Genomic DNA, 18,111 nt, shown 5'->3' on the forward strand with positions numbered 1-18,111 from the left:
ATCAATCTTTTAATTCTTTAGAAACGTCTGATATGTGTTTTATAATGCATTTTGTATTTTGATAATGATTTAAAGCATCTAAGATGTTAAACAAAGGCAGAAAGTAGTGTTGAATATGTAGTAATGTGTTGTACAAGTAGGAAAATGCAAACAAAATAGCATTTTTGACTTCAATCTCTATACAGATGTACTTGTACCAATGACCAAAGAGCAAAAGAAATAAAAGATACCTATATAGCCATTTGTTTTGGAAGCTGTGAAAAGATACCAAAAAATAAAAAAAGGTTATGAAAAATTAAAATGATAGGATTGCATGGGCCTTTATCGACCTTTATTTCGTAAGTGACAAAGCTGCAAAGCATTCGAGAGCTGTCAGTGTTAACGGGAGCCTAGTGCACACTCTATCTTGTCCGCTTCTTGTATAAAACATGATTGGCCGAATTTAACAATTTCAGTAATAACGAAAACATGAGAGGTCACTGTATGTCCGGAAGAAATACTAATACTTAGCTATATGTAACATTTTACGGCAACAAATCTAAAAACAACCGTGGAAAGTTTCAGTGAACTTTTGGACCGAGATGACCTCTTGATATAAACAAACATATTTCAAAACAGGCATTCACCTCTTGTTTATTAAAATAATCTTTAAAAGGCCCTTACAGCGATTGTAATTTTATTTCACCCCATGTGATCTTTATTTCATCTTTCAATTAGATAACCTAGTTTCTGTGATCGCTAATTTATTCGTTTTTACGTAGCTAATTTATTTGAACGTGTCACAGTCGTAAGTGATGGATTCTGTTTGCTCCAGTGAGTTTACTATACCAAATAAATGTGCTTAACTGGGTCACACATTTGCTACATAGATGATTTGAAATGAAAAACATGGTAACGTAAAGCATTCAAAATAATTTAGCCAGCGTTTAGTTGTGGTTAAACCGCACGGACCAGAAATTATATCTTTATGCTTGGTAAATTTACTCTCGCCATGATAGTCCTGCCTTCCAAAAACATGCTATAACATGTTTTGAAGTTATGATAATAAACATGTATGTAGTAACCTTGGTTTATATTTATGGCTTACGTCATATTTATTTGCGATTTTAATCATTTAAATCAGCGTAAAACTCCTTTAAATATCGTCACGTTCGGTTTATATGTGGAGTTTGAGGTGCACTCATTGGTGCAGATTAAGGTTCAAAGCAAATTTAATACGTTGCGACAATAGGTTCAAACTATACTTGAAATTACTATATCATTAACGCAACCAACAGTTCAAAGCAAACTTGAAAATTGCCGCATCATTGACCTAGCAAATGGTTCATCACCACATCATTGATGCAAGCGGCCGTTCCAAACAAACTTAAAATTCCTACACCACTGGCGCAACCAGCAGAACAAAACAAACTTGAAATTGATTGAAATTGCAGTTTCATTAACGCAACCACCTGTTCAAAATAAGTTTGCAAATTACTGCAACATTGATGCAACCAGCGGTTCAAAACAAACTTGAAATTGGCGTATCATTGACGCAACCAGCGGTTCCAAACAAACATGAAATTACTGCATCATTGATGCAACCAGCGGTTCCAATCAAACTTGAAATTACTGCAACATTGATGCAACCTGCGGTTTTAAACAAACTTGAAATTACTGCATCATTGATGCAACCAGCGGTTCCAATCAAACTTGAAATTACTGCAACATTGATGCAACCTGCGGTTTTAAACAAACTTGAAATTACTGCATCATTGATGCAACCAGCGGTCAAACAAACTTGAAATTACTGCATCATTGATGCAACCAGCGGTTCCAAACAAACTTGAAAATACTGCATCATTGATGCAAACAGCGGTCCCAAACAAACTTGAAATTACTGCATCATTGATGCAACCAGCGGTTCCAAACAAACTTGAGATTACTGCATCGTTGATGCAACCAGCGGTCCAGAACAAACTTGAAATTACTGCATTATTTTTGCAAGCAGCGGTTCCAAACAAACTTGAAATTACTGCATCATTGATGCAACCAGCGGTCCAAAACAAGTTTGAAATTACTGCAACATTGACGCAACCAGCGGTCTAAAACAAACTTGAAATAACTGCATCATTGATGCAATCAGCGGTCCAGAACAAACTTGAAATTACTGCATCATTGATGCAAGCAGCGGTTCCAAAACAAACTTGAAATTACTGCATCATTGGTGCAACCAGCGGTCCAAAACAAGTTTGAAATTACTGCAACATTGATGCAACCAGCGGTCCAAAACAAATATGAAATAACTGCATCATTGATGCAACCAGCGGTCCAAAACAAATATGAAATAACTGCATCATTGATGCAACCAGCGGTCCAAACCAAACTTGAAATTACTGCATCATTGATGCAACCAGCGCTTCCAAACCAAACTTGAAATTACTGCATCATTGATGCAACCAGCGCTTCCAAACCAAACTTGAAATTACTGCATCATTGATGCAACCAGCGGTCCAAAACAAGTTTGAAATTACTGCAACATTGATGCAACCAGCGGTCCAAAACAAATATGAAATAACTGCATCATTGATGCAACCAGCGGTCCAAAACAAATATGAAATAACTGCATCATTGATGCAACCAGCGGTCCAAAACAAACTTGAAATTACTGCATCATTGATGCAACCAGCGGTTCCAAACAAACTTGAAATTACTGCATCATTGATGCAACCAGCGGTTCCAAAACAAACTTGAAATTACTGCATCATTGATGCAACCAGCGGTTCCAAAACAAACTTGAAATTACTGCATCATTGATGCAACCAGCGGTCCAAAACAAACTTGAATTTACTGCATCATTGATGCGACCAGCGGTCCAAACCAAACTTGAAATTACTGCAACATTGGTGCAACCAGCGCTTCCAAACCAAACTTGAAATTACTGCATCATTGATGCAACCAGCGCTTCCAAACCAAACTTGAAATTACTGCATCATTGATGCAACCAGCGGTCCAAAACAAATATGAAATAACTGCATCATTGATGCAACCAGCGGTCCAAACCAAACTTGAAATTACTGCAACATTGGTGCAACCAGCGCTTCCAAACCAAACTTGAAATTACTGCATCATTGATGCAACCAGCGGTTCCAAAACAAACTTGAAATTACTGCATCATTGATGCAACCAGCGGTCCAAAACAAACTTGAAATTACTGCATCATTGATGCAACCAGCGGTCCAAAACAAACTTGAAATTACTGCATCATTGATGCAACCAGCGGTTCAAAACAAACTTGAAATTACTGCATCATTGATGCAACCAGCGGTCCAAAACAAACTTGAAATTACTGCATCATTGATGCAACCAGCGCTTCCAAACCAAACTTGAAATTACTGCATCATTGATGCAACCAGCGCTTCCAAACCAAACTTGAAATTACTGCATCATTGATGCAACCAGCGGTCCAAAACAAATATGAAATAACTGCATCATTGATGCAATCAGCGGTCCAAACCAAACTTGAAATTACTGCATCATTGATGCAACCAGCGCTTCCAAAACAAACTTGAAATTACTGCATCATTGGTGCAACCAGCGCTTCCAAAACAAACTTGAAATTACTGCATCATTGGTGCAACCAGCGGTCCAAAACAAGTTTGAAATTACTGCAACATTGATGCAACCAGCGGTCCAAAACAAATATGAAATAACTGCATCATTGATGCAACCAGCGGTCCAAAACAAATATGAAATAACTGCATCATTGATGCAACCAGCGGTCCAAACCAAACTTGAAATTACTGCATCATTGATGCAACCAGCGGTCCAAAACAAATATGAAATAACTGCATCATTGATGCAACCAGCGGTCCAAACCAAACTTGAAATTACTGCAACATTGGTGCAACCAGCGCTTCCAAACCAAACTTGAAATTACTGCATCATTGATGCAACCAGCGCTTCCAAACCAAACTTGAAATTACTGCATCATTGATGCAACCAGCGGTCCAAAACAAATATGAAATAACTGCATCATTGATGCAACCAGCGGTCCAAACCAAACTTGAAATTACTGCAACATTGGTGCAACCAGCGCTTCCAAAACAAACTTGAAATTACTGCATCATTGGTGCAACCAGCGCTTCCAAAACAAACTTGAAATTACTGCATCATTGGTGCAACCAGCGGTCCAAAACAAGTTTGAAATTACTGCAACATTGATGCAACCAGCGGTCCAAAACAAATATGAAATAACTGCATCATTGATGCAACCAGCGGTCCAAACCAAACTTGAAATTACTGCATCATTGATGCAACCAGCGCTTCCAAAACAAACTTGAAATTACTGCATCATTGGTGCAACCAGCGGTCCAAAACAAGTTTGAAATTACTGCAACATTGACGCAACCAGCGGTCTAAAACAAACTTGAAATTACTGCATCATTGATGCAATCAGCGGTCCAAACCAAACTTGAAATTACTGCTTCATTGATGCAACCAGCGCTTCCAAAACAAACTTGAAATTACTGCATCATTGATGCAACCAGCGGTCCAAAACAAACTTGAAATTACTGCATCATTGATGCAATCAGCGGTCCAAAACAAACATGAAATTCAGTTCCAAACAAACTTGAAATTACTGCATCATTGATGCAACCAGCGGTTCCAAACAAACTTGAAATTACTGCATCATTGGTGCAACCAGCGGTCCAAAACAAACTTGAAATTACTGCATCATTGATGCAACCAGCGGTTCAAAAACAAACTTGAAATTACTGCATCATTGATGCAACCAGCGGTTCCAAACACACTTGAAATTATAGCATCGTTGATGCAACCAGTGTTTCAAAACAAACATGAAATTACTGCATCATTGATGCAATCAGCGGTTCGAAACAAACTTGAATTTACTGCATAATTGACGCAACCAGCGGTTCCAAACACACTTGAAATTAAAGCATCGTTGATGCAACCAGTAGTTCAAAACAAACATGAAATTACTGCATCATTGATGCAATTAGCGGTTCAAAACAAACTTGAAATTACTGCATAATTGACGCAACCAGCGGTTCCAAACACACTTGAAATGATGCAACCAGTGGTTCAAAACAAACATGAAATTACTGCATCATTGAATCAAGCAAAAGTTCAAATCGCTGCATTAATGCAACAAACGATTTAAAACAAACTTAAAATTACTGTATCATTGATGCAACCAGCGGTTCAAATTAAATATGAAATTACTGCATCATTTATAACACCAAAGATTCAAAATTGATGCATCATTACACAACCAAAGGTTCTAAATAAATTTGAAATCACATCAATCATGCAAGCAGCAGTTCCAAACAGACTTGAGATTACTGCATCAATGACGTAACAAACGCTTCAAAACAAATTTGAAATGATTGCATCAATGACGTAACAAACGTTTCAAAACAAATTTGAAATGATTGCATCAATGACGTAACAAACGGTTCAAAATAAATTTGAAATGATTGCATCGTTGACGTAACAAACGATGATTATTGCATCGTTGATGCTATTTAAGGTTAAAACTATATTAGTATGACATTCCGTCACTGAGGTTTTAAGGACTCAAAACAAAATCACACTATGCTTGGTCCATTTACTGGCTCAAAATTAATTTGTGTACACTCACTTGAGCTTATACAAGCCAGAAACTCAATTATAAAGGTTCGAGACAAACCAGATTAAGCCGTATTATGGGCACGGTTGAGGCTACATGAAGGTTACATGACACTTAATATATAATCATTGGTATACCAAATTCTGATATTGTATACATTATCACCTATATCATATAATATAGTGTCATATCATATAATGTCCTAGATTACGTACAACTTACATATTTTCGATATTCATAGGAACAGTTAATAAGGTTGGTTTTCCATCAAAATGTAAACTTTATTTACAAGTACAGACACGTCTCAAACGTGCTTAGACATGTTTTTACACCCACAAAAAATTGGCCTATTACGAATGTAAATAGACGTATCATATTAATGGGCGATTAGCTGTAAACCACATTTTACAAACGTGCAATTTGTTCGGGTTTTTTTACAATTGCCTGGTTACACTCCAGAAACCTAAATACAAAACTTTAAATAGAGAAAATAAGAATCCCTAAAGAAAACCCAAAACGGCTAAATTGAAAATGATGCAGGTTCGGTTTGATTGACCCTCTTCTTGGACTGTCCGTCCACGCCCCCCTAGCACCGGCTAAAGCGGAATTCAACATTTAAACATGAAATTGTAAAAGTTTGGATTAAAAAAAACATCCACAGATATGTTTAAAGCAACATTTCAAATGATAACTATTTCTATTAACACTATGTTTGCAGGGCAACGGGAATGAATAACGTTATGTTTTGTCATCCAAATAAACAACATTCTAGACTGATTACATAACTTTATGTATATTTTTATAAAAAGCGTATTGTCGTGAAACGTATAGTGTATGGTAAAGGTTTTTTACCAAATTGACTATCTGTACTTTTATACTTTGATTACTTGAATCTGATATCAAGCAGCCCTGTCATTTAAAACGACGCTTTTACACACAAGCAGATGTAGTAGTGATAGTTGAAGTAGTATGACCTATTTCCCAGGATTTTCATATTTCAGTGTATATATACAGCTTGGCCTGTTACACTTGACCAACTTCCGTTGCAACATACGCATGTAGACAAACGTGAACCGAATGAGTATCTTGGTTTAACCCTAAGTCAGTATCTTGACCAATTCTCCTCACAGCTGGTTGTCCTCGTTTAAAGGCATATAATGCCCCAGAAATGCTCTCAAAATCTTTAATCTTTTTTTTGTATTTTTTTATAGTTTCCAACAAGTTGCTCAATGGCCAATTACCTGAACTGTATTCTTCTGTTACAATTTGGCAGTTAGTATATTTTTAGTGATTTAGTATTTTGTATAGAAGTCAAAATACTGTTTTGTTTTTCATTTAGCTGCTTTTATGACAAATTATTTTACATTTTACTCAGTTAACAAACATTTGACATGCTCTTAAACCATTATTTAAACGTTGTAAAACTAAAGTTTGACCTTTCTAAAGGAGTAAACATTTATTCTTTTCTGAGACATAATGTGCCTTTAAACTTTCTGCTATTTTGTAATGAATTTACCCAGTTTTGAGTTTGAAACAGTCCATTCAAAGTTAAGGGGAGTATACAGTATTGTAATGCAAGACTCGAGCTTACAGCTGCTACCAACATCAGTAAGCTGGGCGAATGCGCAGACTTACCAATCTCTATTGAGGTGGCAAGGCTAATAAATGTGTAGGTTTCGGTTAGTAAAAAGAATACACCAGCAACCAAATTCTGATAGTCATACTTGTATTTATACTCGATATCTGTTTCCGATAATTGCATATTTTTATCAAATACAGTTGTCTCTCAATAACACAAACTCGTTTTACTCGAAATTCATCATCAAATTCCTTCTTCAACTACATATTTAAGCTCCGGTCATATCAACTAATGAGTTACCAAGATTGATGTGTCGAAACAATTTACTGTGTGGTGAACATTAATTGCATATGTTTTTTTTTTCATATGGAATTTGAAATGTATTATAAAATTATACATCAAATGCCCAAGTTTCAAGTTTTCTTTTCAAGTTTTCTTTATACATGAAGAAGTAGTCATCTTACGAGAGGACGAAAGACTAGCGCAGCGTGTAAACGGTTTGTTGATAATACTGACTAAAAATTGCACAAACTAGTGTCCAGCACGTAAACTCTTAATGTAAACTGACCTTAGATGACCGACCATGTCCTGTTATAGCCAGACGTTAACCTAAGTTGAACTATGACAGTAATAGTGGTAATAGTCTAGGGGATATCGCTGACCAATGTATAACCCCCAGTACTTATGATGGAAAAGTTTATTCACACCAATTTTACATAATGGATCTGTAAGTTTATCAAATTTTTATTTTGTTAGCAATGAAAACTTTAGGTAGTTGTGCCAGCAGCAAAAAAACGACCTTTTATCAGTAGGACTGGAATGTAAACCATTAAAAACTCGAAGCAGCGCATAAAAATATCCAATCTATTGATCCATCTAGTTATTGACAAAGATGCAATTTAAAATTATCTATTTTTAACTATAAAATTATGTTGGTAAGTGCCTCAAAATGTACTCGTCACCAAAGAAGAATAGAGTTGACTTTGGCTGCAGTTGGAAGTATCCCTGCTTAAATGCTATTAGAAGTCAAAAAGGAAAATCCCTGCTAAATGGTCCTCCAACTGTTTAAAGCTATTTTGCGCTAAAGCAAAACCACTTGATCGATGCCACAATGCAGGTAAGAAAAGCTGACATCTGGTGGCGGAGACCGGAATTACAATTAACGACTGTACAAATTATTTAAAGATATTTTAGATGTCAACTTTTTAAAAATCGAAAGATGACACGATTTGCTGATCAACCCCATTTTTATAAAATTTTGAGGTTGATAGTGCATTTAGTTCAATTCATTTTATGTCGGTATGCTATGAAATAATTTTGCGCAGGCGTATAAAGCTACTTTTGATCTATTTACCAAATGCAACATACATTTTGTGTGTATGTATAATGTAGATAGTAGAAAACAAGTTTGGGCATGTAATGAGATCGCGTCAAATTTAAGGATGACGAAATTGAAAAGATAAATTATGCATGAGTACAATGGTAGTCAAGAAGTATGAAGGTCAAACAACGTTTTGAAGTATTTCCAAAATTTTCAAGTGAAGCTAATCTTATTTTAACATGAAGTTTAAAAAATGCGTTAACTTCATAATACTATTGCATCATTAACTAAAAAAATGACTTTACACTCGTTGTAATTAATTTCTGTCATTGTTCTGACAGCTGACGCGTGTTTGTAGCTTGTGAATGATCTAAGCAGCGTCCTTTTCTGTAATTTGACCGTGTGAGACCTAAAGTTAGCGCACATGTTACGTGAAGATAGCCAGTGTAACTATAGGCTGCTCTGAAACCGGACAAGATTGTTAAAGCTTGAATTTCAGATGATGAATGCGACACATTCGGAACAATGATTAACGGTATTTAAATGATGCTGGCCAAAATGTATATAGAGCAACACAGCTGATAATTTAGTTTACGATCATTTTGTCCGACTTCCAGCTACGTCAAAAATGTGACATCGTATATGTACGAATGTGTTAATGCCATACATAAATGCAGGGTTCGGTCGCTAACTAAAAGTCACAGTAGTTCGGCTGGACAACGCACTTCAGTGACGTCACGCATTTATCCCCTTGCGTTTCTTTGGTCTACCAATATTAGTTACCCGCAAGTTGCTCCCCTTAGCTTGGCGGTAGGCATTTTCTTCTACTAATATGTCTCTCTTTCCTTTGGTTCATGCACGCCGTTGAGATGCATAGGTCGAAGATACGGCGAAAAAAAACTTATATCCGGCGGACCTGCTGCTGATGTCCAAACGGAGGCCAGGAAAGTGGCCCTGCAAAGTCGATGACGACAAGGAATGCTACTAGATTGTGTGAGGGCTAACTTATCACTGTTTATCTACTCATTATTGTAACAGGTAATTGTACGTTTAGTTCATTATTAGTCGCTATATTGACCTATTTTTATTCAAAATTCATCTCTATGGCTAATTCTCTGGCAATGGCATGGAGATAAATTAGCATCACTTGGTGCTTTTAGGGCATGACTGGTGACATGGGCGGGACTCGCACTCGATACCAAAGGCTACTTTTTGTGCCTAAACGGGCGGTTGAACCCTCATTAAACAAAGACTTACGTTTCGCTACTGCATGGTTTTGTTCTCATTTAGGTCATATTATAAGAAGTCACGTTCCGGAGTTTTGGAAACTATCGTCAACCGCGAAAAACGCTAACTAAATAATTTCTAGGAATGCTGTTTGTTTTGTTTGTTTTGGGTTTTACGTCACATCGACACAGTATAGGTCATATCGCGACGTTCCAGCTTTACTGGTGGAGGAAGACCTCAGGTGCCCTTCCGTGCATTATTTCAGGCACGAACGGGTACCTGAGTAGAATCACCGACGTTCCGTAAGCTAGCTGGATAGCTTCCTCACATGAAAGAATCCAAAGTCCCTGTCGGGATTCGAACCCACAGAGGTGAGGGGCAAGTGGTTTGAAGTCTACGACCTTAACCACTCGGCCACGGACGCCCCTTTCTAGGAATGCAGTATAAAAGTACACTTAAATTAAAGAGCTTTTGAGAAATAAAACTAAAAGCATTTCTTGGGCATAATGCGCCTAAAAATCATAATAGGCTTAGATAGGTGAGCCTTTTTACGAAAAGGATAGATGATCGTAAACTATATACTGCCAGTTCAACCCCTTGATATTCCGTGTGTTAGGGTAAGTTTTTTGGATAGGTTTAAAAAATGAAAATATTACTTAAATCCTGACGAGGTTGTTGTCCAGGATAATATTGTATAGTAATATATGAAGTACTTTAAATTAATTCAGCAACATTTCCTTAAGGTTAAAGGTACATGAAGTGTCATTAACCTTTACAATTCAGTTCAGCTTCATTTAATCGAGTAAATTGTCCTCTGCAATTTAATTTCATTTTAATAATGTTCGCAAATAAACTGATAAACGATAACAGCTTCAGTACAAGTGAAAGACGGTAGTGTTTCTTCAATTATTTATGAATGAGGAAAAATACGACCTAAACGAGTCCAGCCATCGCCGTATGAACTTTCATATCTTGAGATTTAAAAAATATTTATTTGTATACAGTAATTTTTCCTCCTTATATAACAGAGGCTCTTTGAATTGAAATTTTCTTTAAATTGAATAAAATCTTGCAGTTTTCCCAAAAATCTGAACTTACACCAGCTATTTTACTTTTCCAGATTGAGCAAATTTAGCGATGAATTTTCCTTCCCAATTACGTGAGATGTAGCTTTATTAAATAATGTTTAATGTCCAGTGAAGGTGGGGGCGGTGCAAAATGCTCTTCTTAAACTTCAGTGTAAGATCGGAATGTATTTCACCGAGTGAGCACCAAAAGGTATATTTCACGAGTGGCGCAGCCACGAGTGAAATATAAACTTTTGGTGTTCACAAGGTGAAATATATTTCGATCTTACACTAAACTAAACAAATTTTCTTTTTATTATAGGCAAAGAAACGTTTTATAAAGACATTAAACCTAATACTAAATGAAGAGCGCGCCAAATAATAATACAACGTCACGTCATTAAGTGTGTAAGCCAACGTAAGGGGTTTAAATTCAAAACAGCGAAATTATCAAATTGATAATTTCACTGTTTAAAACACTGAAATTATCGGTTTTATACCTCTGATATATTTCTATAAACCACCGAAAAGCATGTAATAAATAAGCACATTCGGTATTATTTTCATTGTTGTGAAAAATGACCATTTAAAGGTCCATTAAAATAGTTTATATTAAAAAAAATCAAATATTGATTATTCAACATTACACTGTTTTATAAGTCCTACACATACAAATTAGAAAGTTAATTAACAATGCCAAAACGCGGGGTATGTGTGCATAATAGCAAGAATGTCTAAGCCCAGATGGTTGAGATTATATTGTTGAATGTTTATTTTTCAAGCACACGTGCCTGTTGTCAATTAGCGGGCGGGATTTAGACAATAGTACAGACAGACGTATCTAATCAAGTAATACACTGCCAACCCGTTTCTTCTTCCTATCTAGTTCTAATACATGGTTTCCAACGAAGCAATAAATTAGTTTCCATGTGCGTGATAGAAGCTTCCTTTAACTTCAAATAATTTTTATCCAGGTCATTTGAATGATAAAATAAACAGTTTATAAGCATCACCGTTTGTTCAAACTTCAAACGGTTTTTCAAACGACCAAAGGCCAGACGCGTTACTTATATATAGATTAGGCCAGAGTCCGTACCGTACTGTGTAGTAACATAAACACATTTCTTGTTACAAATGTATAAATAAAAGAAGGAACCGAAGTGTTCTGGAAAATTGGGAACCTATCATTTACAAGATAGTGCTAGCTAAAGCAGACGAACTTCGTCATTTACGGTATTCTGGCGCGTGCAGCGTTCCTGGGTCCAGCAGGAGGTCATTAGACTGTGCGTTGTTTCTGTTATCTATGTGGAATCGCACAGATAGCCTACCATCAAAGTCATTATTTTTTATCCGTAAATCTTCAAGAGTAATTTCCTGGAGTATTATAAGACATCTGTCTGCAGACGAGATAATCCTGGCCGTATACCTGCTGATTTATTCAGTGTAGAGGATTTGAAGGATTTGAATAATAAATTACTGTTAGCGTTCTTTGAAAAAGAAAGAGTTAAAGCTACTGAAAATGTATCATGAAATGTCATTTTCGTTTCTTTGAAAAATAACAGTTTTGCAATTTTTTGTTCAACTATTTTTTTGTGTCGACAAGCTCTTACCATTTACGACATTGATGCAATAAAAGTTACCATTCAGGCATCGGCTTAGCTTAGCAATACTGGAACATCGACCTATCTCTAATACCATCTTGGCGAAGGACGCCATAACGACTGGCCTATCTATAAATCATTAATTGCGAAGTGATAAATTTAAGTTTTAACATTAACACTTGCTATATAAAATTAGCAGAGATTAAAATACCACGGAGTTAAAAATCATCGTTGCGCACAATAATATATACTTATATTCTTTTCAATGTTGGCTAACAGTACATTAATGATCGTGTCAATATATTTAATTAGTTGGTTCCCAGCAAGATGTCAGACACGGAACCACAGGTAACCACAGTGTAGTACATATCTTGTGGCAATTAATGGCAACATTGCCCACTCGTTACCTCACGGTATCACGCTAATAAATCGCAATTTTAAACGATTTTTATTTACTGTAACATTTCAACAATTTTCCCGCTGATCAGTCGGTGTAATTACGGGTAATTATATTATAATCCCTCAGTGGGAACACAGTATGATGGAATGCTTCAACGTGCCAGACTGCCTTGTCTGCATATTAACCGTGGACTGATCAATTGGTGATGCCGTCGAATTAGAAACGAAAAAGAAAATGTTGAACATCATACTATTCCCAACGTCGGATTTACAAATTGATGGACCATAGAGAGATAGTGAGCATTGATGTTGTTGGTCAATGTTTAAATCACAAAAAGGTCTTCAAATTTGCCCACATAATTTCTTCGTCATAATTTTACGGCAGATGATTTTTGCGATGATCAATGGGCAAAAAGTGTTCGAGGTTATATTAGATAAAAAGATATTGCTTTGTCCAGCGATATTATTTGTTATCATTAAAAAAATGTATGAAATTACAACCCTAAAATGATTTTTGGAATTAGATATTTTGTTCATATTTCAAAGCTGTTAAAAATCAACAACGTTCGGGGTATGCGGGGTTTTCCCGGTAATCGCCCTGTCAAATGTTTCGACAAATTACTCTTTACTACCAATAATTACCGTGCTAATTAATTTTATATGACACCTTGTGATTTCTATCTTAATGAGCTGTCATTGACTACTCGATTCTTCGTTCAACAAATTAGATTTTATACACAAGGCTTAGTCCAAAATTCAAACTATGCTATTTCAATATAGTTTAATATAGAAGAAGAGGTAGGGGACGCGTTTAAAATATTCTTAGTTAAAAATAAGAATGGTCACATATTCGCACCCTGTTTTATACCGCATATGTTACTATAATGATGGATATGTAAGTGTTGGTCCCAACATTCAAAACGTTATAATTATAGTACGTGAATTTGATAATATAAAGGTGGCTGAAAAAAAGAAATAAAAAGAAATGGTTACATACGGACTATCAAGTTACAATTATTATATCGTGTGACACGTGTCTTAAACTGAAAGAGAAATTTGAATCTAAATTAACATCAATTTATAAACATTCTTTTCGCTTTGACACGTGTGTGTTTTTGCATATAATTATAGATATAAGGTCCTAGTTTACAAGATATCTATGTATTTTCATGTAATTAAATCATCCGGGGAAGTTTAATACTCTAAAATTTCCCTGTTTTAATATGAGATTGTTTAAAATTGATCCTTAATTTTGTTGCGGTATCTTTTTTAATGAGGAAAATGTTATTTACCACTTTAAAATTGACATTTATTCACCTTAATGATAAACCCTTATTTTTTGTTGAATACCATTATACATACGTATTTTTTCAAAAAATTTCTGCTAAGTCTAAACTTTTGATTAATTGTTACTAACAAATTAAAAATTTTAACATAATCTGTCGTTAAAACCAATCTTACAATTTTCGAAAATGCTTTTTTGGAGTGTTTATGCGTGTTTTCTGGGTTTTGCCTATATTTGAAATTAGGTAGAAACTGCAGTAAAATAATCTGGTTCTAAGTGTCAGGGATACCAATCATGTTTTTACGATGTAAACATTCCACAGAGATTTCAACGTTGGAATTCTTATTTTAATTTTAACTTAGAGAAAATGTTGTTATAATTTCTGAAAGCTGTTTTATATTATTATTTTCTACGATAATAACCAAGAATCTTATTTTCTTACTTGATTGTACCATTAAATAACTAATGAAATTGAAGTAAATGTTAAAATCTTTTGGGCTTGGAACTTCCTTTAAAGACAATCAATAATACATATTATTAAACACTAACCTATACTTAATTTATGCAATGGAATTGACCAGCCTTCAATTTGGAACAGTCCATTTGAAATTGAGGGTACCAGTTATTACCAATGCCACGATTTTATTTAGGCGAAAAAAATGTTTTACAAGTTTTTTCAATATTATTCATCATAATTATTTATAATCATAATTTAGCAAGAACCCTTTAATGACACATGCAATTCTGCCTCTTATGTTAAAAACAATCTTCATTTTCGAAACGTGCTCTTTTTGCTGGTGTTTTTTTCTTCTTCTTTGCTCGTGATTTTGTTTCTTATTGGCTCGTGCTTTTTTCTTTGCTCGTGTTTTTTGTTTCTCAGCTGGTAGAACGGTAAATTCTCTTTGTTGATTACCTATAGTGACTCAGCGTTCGCTCACTTCATATTTATGTTTTTGAGTGTCAGAAATTCTCGAATTTCAACGTTGGGAATCTTTTCGTGTAAATGATAGTGAGTGTATCGTATTCTGATTACAAACAGCTGTTTTTATATGATAAGTGCTAATTTTTCACGATGATGCCAGATCTGTTTGGTTTCTCTATTTTTTTCATTTAATTAATATTGATGAACCAAGGTGAAGTAATCTTTTAAAATCTGATGATAAAATGGGGCTTTTTCTTCCTTTAAAACAATCAATAATAAAGCATTATGAGACACTAATGTATAATAATCATTCATTTCCAAAATATGGTTTAAAAGGGGGTCGATTCTGCAGTTATTAAATGCATTATATAGTAAAAGAAAAAATGTCTGAAATCTATGTAACGCTATAAGATAACAATGGTGATGATGATAATGACGACGATGACGATGATGATGATGATGATAATGATGACCTAAATTATTCCTTATATCCATTGCATTTGGTGGATAAATTAGTTTCTGTAAATTGTTTAAAAATCTCCTGCCACACGAGCAAGAAAAAAATATCGGATGAAAGCTTTGTTCAGCGTATGTTGAAAAATTATACCCGGTTATCAGAAAACCTGCGAAATGTTCTTAATTTCTCGAAACCTATATCTGTCGGTATGATAAAAGTTGGGGTCTGCTTTGACATAAATGCTGTTCAAATGAGATAATGTTTTCGCTTCTGTTTTACGCACTTCAAAGATAATAAATGGAATTAAAAGAAATTCTTGACATCCCTATCACTTTGATAAATTTCTCTTTTGGTTACACGCCAAAATCCCGTTACATCAAAGAATGCCTTTCCAGATTAAACCGCGGAAGTTTTTTTGTGTGTATAACTACTGTAGCTAAAAGAATGCCTACTTAGATTCGGAGGGGGGAAATCCCTTAAAGCACGTAAAATATGTGAAACCAAGATGGGTCTCATTAAAACTTCAATGAAGGACGTGCGCTCGTTAAGAAAAATGGGTTTTAATTAGTTTCGTCGTTTCGTTGACTACTACAATCACATATCCTCATAGTAAGCAAGGATAAAGAGCTTTAATTCGTTCCATTTGCAAAATAAACAAACCAGGAACCGTTAACTTGAACCAGATATATCGTCTGCTTTGAGCGCACGCGCCGAGAAGCTCACGTGCTTTGAATAATTACAACCATACGCGCTTGGCACCTCAACTAATTCAAACTCTGAAACAGAGAGATTGTACTTCTAAAGGAAAAGTACAATAAAGATACCGCATAGGGCCTTTGAAGATTACAGTTAGCCTGGTACCAGGACAATGGTTTTATAGTCACCGTGATTTTCTGTGGATCATTCTCTGGTACCTTGCTTCACACGACGCCACATGATAAAACAAATGTTACCTACAAAATCAATTGAAGAGTCGCTTGTGGAGGTCTTTTATTTCATGTTTTTTATTGAGAACAATCAGATTGATCATGCGATGCGATATCAGACGATAACAATAAGCGTGGCATCATATTTTGGACACCGATGGCGCTGATTTGCTGATGAAGCGCGTTTGTTAGGGGTTGGTCTTTTTTCAAGTGAGTAGTAGATATGCCTGATACAACACCCATAATTGTAAATTAATAACTTAAACAGCAGATGTATGTAAGAGTCAGCTATCTTGTCACATAGATTAACTGTCTTTTTTTCTCTTGCTACTTAGTAATTTTATCCTAATCGACATCACACGCGCATGTATAAATTGATATCTTTTTTCAGGAGCCAAGCCTTTGTATGTATGTGATCGACAAACATCTGTTGCCAAAGATGTAACGGCGTACAACAACAACTGTTGGTACGTTGAAGAGTGCCATATGTAAACCATAATTTCTTCTTTTACGTAAATCGTAAACAAAGAAAAGCATTAGCATCAAACTATAGACAGGAAATGATATTTTCAGGTACAGCAGACGATAAATTTTAGGAGTGATGAGACTGAAGAGTGCGTTTCCGCTTATCAATTAACCAGCTTAGAATCTCTGCTCGAACGATAAGTGTTTGTGAAACGTTTCCTCCAATGACATAATTATTATGATTCTAATGGGCCGCATTAATTTTTCTTCGGCGGAAGAATATCACTAATAAAATTAATTGAATGCGTGCGTGTGGTTCAGGAAATTATACTTTTCGATAAGTGACAGTATATTAGAAGACACTTTCAAGTTTAAAGGTCCAATATGCCATAAGTCATTTCCGTACAGACAGGTTTCGTCGGAAGTTTTCGCTTTTAAATTTCTCGTAGATGTAAACGATCTATGTATTGTATTTCACTTCCGGCAAAGAATTCCGTAATTCGTAATGAACTTAACGCGAATCCCTTCATCAAACTGAGAGCTGTTCTATGTCATAATAAATACATTTGACTGACACTGACTTTTGGCCAATTTACATTAAGCATTTGAATTTTTTACCATAATGTCGAACTTTGGCACATTCCAGAACCCCATGTCTTATTGCACGTGCCAGGAGAATGTACATTGTTTCCACGTGCATTCATCTGGTTAATTGATTACATTGACTAAACTGCCGTCTATTTCAGGCTTCATTGAAAATTGAGAGTACCTGTTAATGTCTTCCATAATTATATTCCAACATTACAGAAATCTTGAATCCTCAAGTTACGACAAATGCATGCTACAAAAATGTCAAATAAATTGTAAGCAAAAGTTAATAATACCCGATTGTAAGTTGAAAATACAGATGTTATTTTAAACATTAAATAACCGGACGTTAAATTCGTCTACTTGTAATTATCTTGACCATTGTTTGAATATTACTATAAATAATGCAACCATTTGGAGGAGTTTTGAGTTCATCGAGCATCTATAAGGTCATAGTTCGTATCTTAATAGCGCGTGGTGTCAGGGCAACGCCTGACCTCGCCCTGGTGAAAAATTGCAGTCGCTCATTTCCGAATGTATATAATTAAACGAATTTATTAGCCTTGTAAATGAGTCAGGGAGAGTGCCCAGTAACTAAACGAGTCCGACACAAACATAACCATTACTGTCAAAAACAATTTT

At 35.3% G+C, this 18,111-nt stretch overlaps 1 long non-coding RNA gene across 1 annotated transcript in view; it reads left to right on the plus strand.

The window, feature by feature from the left end:
* Nucleotides 1-9,354: 9,354 nt before the first annotated feature.
* LOC132724445 (uncharacterized) overlaps nucleotides 9,355-18,111 on the plus strand; it is a 35,735-nt gene continuing 26,978 nt past the window's right edge. The window contains exon 1 of the long non-coding RNA XR_009624911.1: nucleotides 9,355-9,570. This is a non-coding gene — a long non-coding RNA (uncharacterized LOC132724445). The remainder of the gene's footprint in view (nucleotides 9,571-18,111) is intronic.

This window comes from Ruditapes philippinarum, unplaced genomic scaffold (genome assembly GCF_026571515.1).
Source record: "Ruditapes philippinarum isolate M1 unplaced genomic scaffold, ASM2657151v2 ctg682_1_1_1_1, whole genome shotgun sequence".
NCBI lineage: Eukaryota > Metazoa > Mollusca > Bivalvia > Venerida > Veneridae > Ruditapes > Ruditapes philippinarum.